This window comes from Arvicanthis niloticus, chromosome X (assembly GCF_011762505.2).
Source record: "Arvicanthis niloticus isolate mArvNil1 chromosome X, mArvNil1.pat.X, whole genome shotgun sequence".
In the NCBI taxonomy this organism is placed as follows: Eukaryota; Metazoa; Chordata; class Mammalia; order Rodentia; family Muridae; genus Arvicanthis; species Arvicanthis niloticus.
Window position 1 is genome coordinate 49,333,396 of NC_047679.1, and position 13,625 is coordinate 49,347,020.

General features: G+C 40.0%; 1 pseudogene; it reads left to right on the forward strand.

Annotated features, from left to right (window-relative positions):
- The first annotated feature begins 3,877 nt into the window (after positions 1 to 3,877).
- On the forward strand, positions 3,878 to 4,490 carry LOC117694955 (SWI/SNF-related matrix-associated actin-dependent regulator of chromatin subfamily E member 1 pseudogene; annotated as a pseudogene).
- The last annotated feature ends 9,135 nt before the right edge of the window (positions 4,491 to 13,625 follow it).

Here is a 13,625-nt window from a genome sequence, read left to right on the forward strand (position 1 = left end):
ATCTCTCAGACACTGGATCACCAACCAGACAGCATACACCAGCTGGTATGAGGCCCCCAACACATATACAACAGAGGACTGCTGGGTCTGGCCTCAGTGAGAGAAGATGTACCTAACCCTGGAGAGATTTGAGGCCTCAGGGAGTGGGGAGTCTGGTGAGGTGAGAGGTGGGGACATCCTCTTGGAAATGAGGGGAGAAGGAATGGGATGAGGAACTGTTGGAGGATAGACAGGGAGGGAGATAACGACTGGACTGTAAAAAATGATTAAAGAATAATAAAAATTGTAATAATTTCAAAAATTAAAAAAAAGTTTATGGTCTCTCAAAGATATAGTTTAATAAAAAGTTATACTTTAACACTGTCAAAAAGAAAAAAATACATCAATGGGATCCCAGAAGTGTGAGACAGGCTGCCAGATGTGCAGGCGTTGGAGGCAGAGGAGAAAGAGATAGATCACAGAGCCTAGGCCTCCAACAGGTAAGCGAGTGATTCATGCGCTATATGTGGTATTCCTTGGTGGATGTGAAAGGGGACCTTGACTGCATCTTCCACAGGAACAGGACACTGAAGGGAAGCTGTCATGGCAACACCCAGAGGCCTTTCAGTACATCTTGGAGCGTTCAGTCCTAGAGAACAAAGATGAAGACCCCATTCTGCCCAGTATCACCACAACCATGGCCACCTTGGAGCAAAGCATTGGCTCCTGTGACACCAGCACTAACACTGTCTCATCATCCCTCAGTCCTGGCTTTAAGGACCTATCACACATGCAACCTGGTTCTCTGCCATCAATGGCCACAGCCAGATCGATGACAAGGAACAGACACATGGATAATAGGCACCTTCCCACCATTCCAGAAAGGCTTAAGGCAGCTGTGGTCCTCCAGGGGTCACAGTTAGCTTTGTTCAGTTTTGTGATAGGCAGGATCCTTAATTCTTGCCCCTCCCCATCAGAGCTGGACTTCCCTATGAAGGCATAAGCCCCAGCTGGGGCAGTAGAACTGGGCACAGGTAACCTTGAGCTTAGCTTGGGCTAGTATTGGTGGAAGTTAATAATTTGCTATGTTAATTGATTTCTAAGGATTTTTATCTGTTAGTCACAAGATAGAGTTACAATAGAAATGTGCAAGGAATGTCTATCGGGGCCAAAAAGTAGCCCCAAATAAAGTATAATTAGGTTCGGAATTTTAGCATTTCAACCTCTCTAAGTCACTGCCATCCTAATCAGTCAATTAGTCTTTGAAGATTCAGGTTCTTTCCAGGAATTCGCATTCACAGTCTTCTGTTCATATCTGCCAAGGCAAGCAGGAGGACCCTTAAGGAGACCACTTCCTGGAAATTCTCTCTCATTCTCAGTGTCTCTGTCTCTGTCTGTCTGTCTCTGTCTCTCTCTTCTCTCTCTCTCTCTCTCTCTCTCTCTCTCTCTCTCTCTCTCTCTCTCTCTCTCTCCCCTAATGTTGAAGGAGGAACACATTTATCCATAATCCTTCACACTTCAACCCAATCCCCCATCTCCACCCTCCTATGATTCCCCCATTGGCAGCTCACTTCAATAACTTTTGTTGTCATTTACATTCCATTTCCTTGGAAATTCCAAAGGCCTTTCTCAGAGTCCTTGTAAGATGAGGTTATGGAGTTCTTGGCTGTGGGTCACCTTTATCTCAAGAAGGATACACCCTGCTTCCCAAAAGTCAGATTTCCCTTAGGAAAAGGAGAACAAGAACATTATGAGTGTAGTTGACAATACAGACATAGCCATCTCACTCTCCCCATAAACTGGGAGAAACAAGTCATTTACATGGGAAAAGCAGATCTACCTGGGGCCCTAGTCACAGGCAAGACTCAGAAGACACACAATCTCTAATGCCATCATAGTAGTGGCCTCTAAATGCCCCATCAGCAGGCTCTTAGAATCAAGAGTGCCATCAGCATCGTGACAAATGAAGGTATGTGGGTTTCCCAGTGGCTCAGGTCCTTGGGCACTGCCTTCCCAGATCACTCCATGACCAAGGGCTATGAAGCATCCGGCCTTCCTATAGGATTCATGTCCTGGCCCACTGGATTTACTGTTCTTCCTGATGAGCACAGCCCATGGGCATCTCAGTTGTTCCATTAATCTTGACTTTAAAACCAGAATGCAGATCATCCCAGGACCAAAGCCCCGGCTATTTGAATCACTACTAAAGGGTCAGAAGCATCATTCCAGATTCAAACTCCTGTTTGTTAGTATCTGAGAAGCTGCACAGAGCAAATAGTTGCCCTCTGCTTGCAGCAGTTGCCCTCTGCCATGCTAATGATCTCCTGACAGTCCTCATTGTCACTCACATCATCAGGCATCCAATCGCTGTGGTAGAGAGCAAAACATCATGGAAGGCCCTTTCAAAATTTAGATTCAATTTTCTTTTAGTAAAATGATACTGCACAACATCTTTTGAGTCAAACAACTGCTACTCTCATAACTCCAACTGTGCCTACATACCAAGTAAATGACTATAGCTGGGCTTGTTCATTGCTAAAACTCATTTATAGAGGGAGGGAATGGTTAAGATCTTTGGACCCTCAACTGAGTAGCCAGTCACTCCTCTCAGACAGTTATATGCACTTAGGCCCTATTGCATAAAGCCTTGAGATCTTGGGAAAGAACTAAGGTGATAGCCTTGAAGAGACTAGGGAGAACGGTATCCACAAATATGTTTATGAAGACTTTCCAGTATAACTGCCTTTGGGTCACCTGCATTTATAACAGTAATCCCTCCCTCATTTTCTATAAATAATCCCTGATAATACAGAGCTTTGATTTATCATTCAGACCTTCTGAGGAGGGAACAGACATCACTTAGTCCCCCTACCTGGAAAAAGTTCTTATGACAGATTGTAAATTTATTTGTCGGTATTATTGTATCTCATGGCATAAAAAAGAACTACAAAGTTTACACAAGTTATAAAGGTCTAAGTAAGTTCTTTAAGGTGTATAAAAGGACTTAAAGACGATGTATGTGTTATTAAAAACATTGAGGTCAAAGGTCAATATCATCAAACTTTTGCTTAAATCAATGGAACTATTGGTCAGCTCTCTATAACAAGTACAAGGACTGGTTAAAATGTATGTCAAATCTAAACTTACTTAGAATTTTGTTATTGTTGGGTTTGTCCCAACTTTACATTGAGAAATTACTAATAATTTCAAAGACAGAACAGCAAAGAGAAACAACAGAGCAATACATTAAGTGTAGGGCTTTTCCAAGAAGTAGGTCCTACATGACTACACATAATGCACATCCACAAAGCCAGAATGTACTTTTTCTTTTGTGACCTTGACTTTGTATGTCATACTGTATCTCATGTCAAATACTTCCTCTAAAGTGAGACTGATCTTACTTTAAGCTGAGAATGGCCTTTACCATTCTTAGTCAACACATAGCTTACTGGCAATAGATATGACATTCAATCTTTGATACTGAACTATTTTTACATTGAAAAATTAGAAGTGAAATTTAAATAAGTTAAAAGGAGAGAGCCATGGTTTAACACTACACTTCTCAGTGATCTTTGAATTATATAACTTCATAAAGTAAGGATTTTCATTATGACATTTATATACATGCAAATAATATACCTTGATCCATATCCCATTTCACTCCTTTCAGAATGGCTGCCATCAAGAAAATAAACCCAGTAAATCTTGTCAAGCATATTGGGGGAGAAGGAACTCTTACACATTGTTGATAACCACTGTAGAAATCATTATGGAAGCCCCTCAAAAAAAAAAAAACCTTAAACTACCTATCTATCATCTTCTATGAGCTATAGAATATATGTATATATACATATATATGTATATACGAGCTATAGAATATATGTATATATACATATATATGTATATACGTGAGATCCTCAGTAAGAGTGTGATACCTGTTGTGCAGTCAGCTGTTACAACAGCTAGAATGCAGGTCCTCAAGCAACAGGTCCAGTCTTTAATGGTTCATCAGCGGAAACTAGAAGCCAAGCTTCTTCAGATAGAGGAACGACACCAGGAAAAGAAACGGAAGTTCCTGGAAAGCACAGACTCCTTTAACAATGAACTTAAAAGGTTATGCGGTTTGAAGCTGAAAGTAGACATGGAGAAGATCGCAGCTGAGATGGCACAGAGGAACAGGCCCGCAAAAGGCAGGAGGAGGGGGAGAAGGAGGCAGCAGAGCAAGCCGAGTGCAGTCAGGGCAGTATCACTCAGGAGGAAGAGCAAATGGCAAACAAAGCTGAGGAGAAGCATGAGGGGAACATCCCAATGGAGACAGAAGAGATACACCTTGAAGATATGTCGGAGAGCCAGCAAAATGGTGAAGAAGGCACATGTCTCCTGAGGACAAGGAGCGTGGGCAGGAGGGGGTTAACAGCATGGAGATGGAAAGGACCACCTCCAGCTCAGAGAGCTCAACAGTGGAGGGGCTGCCCACAGACCCAGTACCAGAAGACAAGAAGGAAGAGTAAATGTTGCCTTGTTTTATGTGACCTAAGACTTTTTGAAATGAAAAAAAAAATGTGTTTTTTGGTTTAAAAATTAATAAATCAATCAATTAATTAATTAGTCCCAAAATGGTGGCATTTGTTTTTCTGGTAAATATCAGGATTAACACAATACACAACAGTGATTTCTGAATACTCATGCTTATTGTGTCACTGTTCATATTAGAAACATTTGTGGGGTAATTTTTAATTTTTTTAACAAACTTATTCCAAACTTAATTCCATTTTGTTATTAATGATCATGCAAATAAATTTTTGGAGCAATTTGGTTTCCTATTTATACTGTAAAATAAAAGGTGAAGTAAAATGATGTAACATATTTTAAAATATTACTGCATACCTAAAATAAAATATAGGATGCATTCATAATATAACATACTATACTATCAAGTCTGAGGCTAAACACTGAATTACAGTGCTTACATTGAAAAATCATATTCCTCTCATTGTGTAAAATTTCTTTCTTCCACTGATAGCATAACAATTGAAATAAACTATGCAGTCTAGCAAGAAACTAAAATTTTAAAAAAATTCTAACTTTTTAAAAATAGAGATATTCTTACCCTAATTCAGTTTTTAAATAACCTCTAAGGCATTTAATATACCAAGTAAATATAAATTTTTTCTAATGTGACATTAAAATATGTTGTCAGCCCTGTTTCTTTAAGATTTCTTCAAAACGGTAGTAACTTTTAACTTTCTTTTACTGGGCTATACCCAAAAGAATTCTACTGTGAGTGTGGGTTTGCTACCTTGGAAAGGTGCCCAGGACTCAGCTGTGGTCCTCAGGCAACCAGGGCTGGGCCCTAGAATATAAACATTTTGTTTACTATAATATACTGCAGAGAAATCTGATATATGATTAAGCAATTTTAACAGTAAAAGTAAAGTTAAGGACAAGGAAAACTAACTACTCCAACCCTGGGAAAATAAGATGGTAGTATATAATCTCATCTTATGCTATAGCATACTTCTTTAAAAATATATTACTATATATATTCATATTAGTTAATTATTTTATTTATTTACATCCTAAATGCTGCCCCTCCTCCTGCCCCCCCCCGGCAGAGTTCTTCCCTCCACCTCTCCTCCCCTCCACTTCTGAGAAGGTGCCCCACTCAGGCATTCCCCATTCCTGGGACATCAAGTCTCTACAGGATTTGAAGCATCATCTCCCACTGAGGCTAGGCAAGGCAGGCCTTTGCTATGTATGAGGGGAGGGGGCACTCAGACCAGACCATGTATGCTCTTTGGTTGGTAGCTTAGTCCCTGGGAGTTCCCAGGGGTCCAGGTTAGTTGATACTATAACAAGAGATATAATGGTTCTGGAGAAATAACTAGTTAGAAACTAGACATTGCTGGTCAGTGTAAGCAAAGGTATAGTGAAACCACCAAACTAGTATTACAGGGCAAGACACTGCAGAGATTGTTCCCTTTTGTATTCCTGCTGAGGTTATTTTATGTTTAACTAGAATTTGATCTCCTTAATGGATAATCCCATGGAAAAATACCCAACTCTACTCTAGGAACTGAAGTCAAGATGCCCCAGCTAACTTAGCTTTTGTTAAACTACCTGCTTGTGCAAACCTCCCCCTGCAGCTGCTATTCAAGATAACTGGATGTGGTTTTGCTTTTAAAAGCTTCTTGGTCTAAATGCTCAAGGTACATTTGGGTCCCTAACTAACCAAGTATAATCCTGGCTGGCTGGAATAAAGACTTTTTCAGTTGGCTATAAACTGTGTCTGAGTGTTCATCTCTGGTGGGCACCCTTTAACACTAGACCACTCTGTATTCAAAGGAAAGTATTGAGGGAACCAACTGCTAGGCTGCCTCAGAGAGTAGAGGACAGCATTCAGTGGGGAGAAGCCTTGCCAGTTTTATTGGGAAGATAGTAGTGATAGGGGAGAGGGGGCAGAAAAGTTTAGAGGCGAACATGGGGACTTGATCTGTTGCCAACTGTTTGAGTTAATCAGGAGCTAGATGGCCTTGCTGGAGGTAGTTAACCATTGGGAGCAGATAAGGGAGTTAGTGGCTTTCCTGGTAAACAGGAACCAGCCTTATGAGATCTCTGAATAATGCAGAGTTCAGTTTTTTGTTTACCCAATAGTCATTCTGTTTACTTAGAGTCCTGCCTTCAGTTAGGCCCAGGCCATTATATTAGGACACCGAAGCAGCATTGCCATTTTGGGGGGACCTGCTTTGGACCTAACAGGTAGGCAAGGGATAGCCCAACACATGGATAGAAATAAATACACATTTTAAAAGGCAAGCTGACAAGGATACATTGAAAAGGTGCAGATAGACACAAGTAGAAATTGGAATAGAATCCAAGAAACAGGAAATAGAAAAACAGACACAGAAGAGACAGACAGTTTGTGATTTATATAGAAGTGACAGGAGTGACAAGCAGTGTGTAAATAGACACAGAAAGAATAAAAGATACAGAAACTCAGAAAGAGAAAAAGATAGCGAGACAGTACAGAGATAAATCAACAACAGTATGTAACAAACATAAATGATATCATTTTGTACAACATGAAAACCGTTTTTGTGTGAATGTAGATGGAATAATTTAACACTTGCAAAATGCTGTTAAGGAGTCAGCCACAAGCCAAGCCATAAGGCAGCTCAAAGCCAGGCTTAAAGCAGACTCTGATATGCTAATGAACTATCCCCAACTGGTGCTGGTTATTAATGAATCAGCCCTAAGCTGTGGACCCTGCTAGCACAAAATTCTCTCTAGACAATACAGAAAGCTAGAACTTTGGAAAAAGACTCCAGGATATCACTGCTATGCTCCTGAGACAGCATCTCAAATCTCTGCATTGATTCCTATCAGCAAGGGGACTTTGAAACTGGCCACTCTGTGACTCTGCCTTCAGCAACCCTTGAATTTCCAGCACTATGGCTGAGTTCACAAATACCTGCCAGTTAGTACTAGTGGCTGGCTGCCACTCTCAAGGACCTTTTGGGACTTCTAACAGGGCCTTCCTCCCTGCCTACTACTACTGAAGAACATCCCATTGGATACTGATTAAGCTTGCTTCTGACTTGCCCTCATCAGACAGGATTCCCCAGGGGAAGCCTGCAGTATTTTCCTCATGACTGGCTGCTTCTCCCTGTTCACTAGGTGAGATACCTGTTTACATGAGATTACAGCATGGTATTGTAAGGAATGTTTGTGTGAATAAATTGAGTGTATTTGAAAGGAAAAATCTCCTGTGGACACCCTAACTGCTGAATGCTCCCTGCACAGCATGATCCAGAAGCAGAAACAGAGATCATGCAAGACAGAAAAGATTTTAATACTTCCATTGCTTATGTATGTAATAAATTTGTTCTTTTTCCTAGCACAGGTGGATGGATACAGAGATAAACAGTCAGACACACATGTACACACACATGCATACATGCAAAGGAGACAGCCAGAAATGTGAAAACAGAGATGGTAACACATAGCCAAAATGTATCTGTTAGGTACAAAGGAAACTCCAAGTCCCTAAACTTCAAAAGGCAGTACAATTATCTAGAAATGAGCTCAAGCTAGAGAATAGCAGGATTTCTGGTGGTTAGGTGAAAGTCAACATTTCTCAGGAACTTGTGAAGCCAGTTCCTGTCTACCAAAAAGAGTCATTTCCCCGTACCTCTGGCAAAAGGGACAAATGGCTCTCCAATTCACATACTTGAGGTGTCTAGCAGCATATACAGGTCTACATTAGCCTCCAGGCTCCCCCAGTCCCTACCCACAAGTACTTGTTATATATCTCAAAGCCTTTATGCCAGATTCCTGACCTTCCCTCCCTGCAGCCAGCCATTCACCCTTATAAGCCAGCTTTCTCTGCTCTCCCTGTTCCTGTGCTTGCTCCTTTTACTGTGCTTTTTCTCTCCTCTACCCCGTTATTCTCCCTTTTCTCGCAAATAGCCCTGGCCATGTTCAGTCTCTTGGCCACATGCAGTCTCCCTTTTCTCTCTGCTCTGGAATCCTCCACATGCCTCTGGCTTCTTTCTCATATCAACAATAAAACCTTCTCATACCATGGAGCACTCCCATCATCAATTTATCCAATATCAAAAATAGACTAGATACAAAGATATTCTAAGGTAGACCTAGATACAGACCAAACAGACAGAAAATTGTTAGGTCTCAGGATGCCTATATATCTAGAATCAATAGAGTTATGATAGGCTATTAATCTAGGCTTTAATAAATACTGGTTACAGTTATTTTAGTTACAGGTTCAAAATTTAACTTTTGTTTCTTTTTCTAAATATAGACTTAAAAGTGCTACTCATTGTAATGAAAACATTCTGAATAGAGGGAAGAGCTTTCATGCTTTTATTCAGAGCCAACATTTGGGTCCCTAAACTGTTCCTTGTGTTTGCCTTTTCCTCCTGGGACCCAAAAGTCCCACCTGTATTCTCCACTGAGCAATTGGGCCCTGGCCTTCTTTATTGACAAATCAAGAACCAACTAGGAAACAGGGTTAGCAGAAGAACCTCCCCTTACAACCCACTTTGTTCTCTTTCCTGTCACCAAATTTCTGTCTTATCACACATAAATTTTTATGGTTCTATTACACTGATAACTTTTCAGATTTTGTTTTTCTATGGCTAAAAGCAATGTCTACTCCAACTGTTTGTAGACACATATATTCCAGTTTTTTCTACAATGATGATTTCCATGCAGATTATAGACACAGATCATTCTAACACCTTCTGTCTCTAGTCTAGATCTATCCTAGCAGATTCCTATTCAGATGACAGACACCACCCAGACCCTGCAAACTTCTCCAAATGGCCTGCACCTCACCAGCACCAGGTGATCATACAAAAACTAAAATCCTCAGACTTGCTAAACACTAACATAAATCTGTCCAGCCAATGTGATTGCTCCCCGTCTCTTCAAGCTAGATCAGTGAACCAGGTGCTTCTAAGGACTGCCACACACCTCCAGGCCTTTGACTGACATTTGAGCCTCTCTGGGTTCCTACTATAACCCCACTCAGTATTGAAGTAGTCAAAGATTACATCATCCTTTATCATCAATAAAAGGCTGAAATGTTAGGGTTCAAGCAGCCTATATATAGGTCTCAGGCTGTCCATATGTCTACAAATGAGCTCAAGTTGGATTATAGGGGGTTAGATAAAAGCTATTATTCCTCAGCAATTTATGCAACCAGTTCCCATTGGCCAAAGGAATCATTTCCTGTGTTTCTCTCCATTTTTGTGGATCATTGGCTGATAAGGTCCATGAGAGCAGTGAGAGCAAAGACAATGAGGTCTGGGGTTGGGGGAGGGGCTGAAACCCTGGGAGTGCATATGGTGAATGACCACACTATCACAGGAGCAGATCAACTTTACTTTGGGTGATTTAAGGCTTATACAGTTTTGGGCAACTGAGGGTAGGAACAACCACTATGGACTAAGGTGATTGGCTGAGGGCTTAGGGTACTGAAATGCTTCATTAGCATGGGGAAGCATTTCAAGAATCTTAGGTGCTAGCTGAACAGTTTGTCAGAAGAAAGGAAATTGATCCTGTAATCTAACAAGGCTACAAGGTAGAGGTATATGTGGAGGCTTAGAATTCCCCAGAGGAGGCCAGAGAAGCCTAGCTAATAAACATACATAGTGAGCCTAGAGGCTATCCAGTCAATAGTGGACTCCAACCTGAATTAGCAGTTTTCCCACAAATTCCCTTACTTCTGGAAGAAGGGACATATGGGTGACTTGTGGCATCTACTAGCATATCAAAGCCCACAGTGACCTCCAGGCTTCCTCCATATTATAAGCACATGTATGTCAAGGTCCACACTAGCATCCAGGCCCTCCCCATAACCCAATAACTTGTCATCCTTATAAACATGATTTGTCTACTCCAAGACTATTTTTCCCATAGTTTCATTTTATATATTTCCAATTAAAATTTATTATTGATTTAGCATAAAAATATGAAAGTTTTCCTTATGTCATTTTCTTATATATTTAGTTTTGGTCTCTCCCACCCTTATATCTCATTCCTTCCTCTCTTCTATCTCCTGAGCTCATCCCTTCTCTGCACCATTTTGCCCCACCATTCTCCTTTCTAGTTTCATGTCACTTCTCCAGTACCATATGACCCAGTACAATATACTCTTAGTGTATACCCAAAGAACTCATCTCCTACCACAGTGATACTTGCACATCTATGTTTATTGCTTCTTTTTTCTACAGTAAGTGAGGATATGAAATCAATGTCCATCAACAGATAAACAGGTGAGTTAAATGTGGTATGTATACAAAATGTATTTTATCCTATAAAGTGAAACAAAATTATAAAATGTGCAGTAAAGTAGATAAAACTAAAAATTAATATATTAACCCAGGTAACTCAGGCTCATAAAGACAAACATCACTATCTTTCATATGTTGATCCTAGCTTCTAACTGTTGTATATTTGTATTTATGTGGGATTAAGTATCTAGAGTCCTAGAAACTAGAAAGGGGTCCAAAACTTCATTTTTAAAATAAAGTGAGGCTTTTTGTTTACAGCTAACTATGTATATAGAACATAAGGAAAGACTTCATGAGAGAAATATCAAATTAAAGCCAACAACAAAGGGTACCTCATGGATACCCTCATTTGGCCATTTTATATTACTGACACTAAACTATTAATGGCACACTAGTATGTAGGCTTGGTATTATCAAGTCTTTGAAATCTTAATGAGAAAAGAAAATAATTTCTTCCCAAGGAACAAAGGTTTTTATTTAATTGGGAAGAGAAATATAAACCATAAGAAAAATTATTTCTCACCTAAGTAAAACTTTTAAAATACTGGTTTTTTTTTTTTTTTGTATTTTTTGGCTTTTATTAGTTTTTATACTCTGAGTAAATATTTATTTGTATGGATTCTTAAACTGAACTCAAGTATTTGAAATTGTTTAACCACAGAAGCCAATCAATAAGAAGTAAAATGTCTGAGAAGAGGTAAAGTAGTGGCAGTTTTCAAATTAATGGTAGTCACAAACCAACAGATTTAAATCGTGACTAGCAATTCTCTCCATTTCAGACAATAACATTTTATACTTACGCTATAGATTACTAACTAGCCCTTTATCATACTTCAGAATAAAAAGCACTCCTCATTATAATTCTTAGCCTTTCCATTCCAAAGATTATGTTACTATTCTTGCTCTTTAAATGGAGCATATTTTCCAAATATAGTCATTTTTTCAGGGCTTGTTGTTTAATACAAATCCACACACCCTACCAAACTACTCTACAACTTATTATATCCTGAAATCTAAATCCTACTTTAACAGCAAACATTTCTGAAGCTCAATGCTACATCCATACTTTTAAACATTTAAACCTTAGTAAATAAATATAACTATGTAATGAAACTGCTTATATGTATCATGCCTCTAATATAGTGCTACGTATTTTGAAATGTCTTCTTGGGGAAATGCAAGTAAAGCCTAACAAACACTGCCATATGCTTAGTTTTCAGAATAACCAATATAAAGATAACATGTGTAGTACATTTCTTTTTTCACATAGAAAACATGAAAACTAAGTGCTATATTCATAGGGAGGAAAGGAGGAATAGAGGAACAAAACAATGCAACAGAGTAGAATAGGGAAGTTTTAAATATAACTAAAAGAGAACTCAAAATATTCCTTTAAACATTAACTTAATCAAACTACAAGAAGTGATTTTTAAAACGTTTCACTAAGCAGTAGGCTAGGTAGGCTCACGGTTTCCTTCTCTCAGTTGGTCCAGTGTCCTTAGTTGATCCAAAGTAGATCATCAGTGATGGCTCACGGTTTCCTTCTCTCAGTTGGTCCAGTGTCCTTAGTTGATCCAAAGTAGATCATCAGTGATGGCTCACGGTTTCCTTCTCTCAGTTGGTCCAGTGTCCTTAGTTGATCCAAAGTAGATCATCAGTGATGGCTCACGATTTCCTTCTCTCAGTTGGTCCAGTGTCCTTAGTTGATCCAAAGTAGATCATCAGTGATGGCTCACGGTTTCCTTCTCTCAGTTGGTCCAGTGTCCTTAGTTGATCCAAAGTAGATCATCAGTGATGGCTCACGGTTTCCTTCTCTCAGTTAGTCCAGTGTCCTTAGTTGATCCAAAGTAGATCATCAGTGATGGCTCACGGTTTCCTTCTCTCAGTTAGTCCAGTGTCCTTAGTTGATCCAAAGTAGATCATCAGTGATGGCCAAGTCCGGTTAGTTTCATAGAGGCAGATGGAATCTTCAAGATGTTGCCAGCAGTAGGTTAGGTAGGCTCACGGTTTCCTTCTCTCAGTTAGTCCAGTGTCCTTAGTTGATCCAAAGTAGATCATCAGTGATGGCTCACGGTTTCCTTCTCTCAGTTAGTCCAGTGTCCTTAGTTGATCCAAAGTAGATCATCAGTGATGGCCAAGTCCGGTTAGTTTCATAGAGGCAGATGGAATCTTCAAGATGTTGCCAGCAGTAGGTTAGGTAGGCTCACGGTTTCCTTCTCTCAGTTGGTCCAGTGTCCTTAGAAATTATGTAGATGTTGACAGGTGGTAATCCAGGAGAAGTTGCCACAGTAACTGTAGAATTATGTTTTGGCAGTTTGGAGGAACTTCTCATATAGTCCAAGATATTCTCAAACTTTATAGTCTTTTCTTCAACAGACAGGATTGCAAAGTAGATCATCAGTGATGGCCAAGTCCAGTTAGTTTCATAGAGGCAGATGGAATCTTCAAGATGTTGCCAACCCTTGGCCTCATGGAAGAGCTTCTTAGTTCATTGGACTTCTGCTTGATTCCCCACTTGGTCCAGAGCCACTCTCTCCAGGAAGGTAGAGGAAGTTACAGGCCACATACATGGGGAAAGTTATGTCTTGGTTTTCTAGGTTCACCACTTCTAGTTCTTGATCCTTTCTCAGAGCAAGAATATTATATTCAGTCTCTCTCCTGAGAACAGCTTTTCCATTATTGTCCAGTGAGATCACTCGCAGACGGAAGGCAACTTTTCTCTGCCAGAGTAAGCTGACACCAAGGCCACAGGATTTATTCATTGCACTGCGACGGAATATAATGCGCCTGTTGGTGTACCATACTACCAAGTCCCAGCCAAAGTTGAAG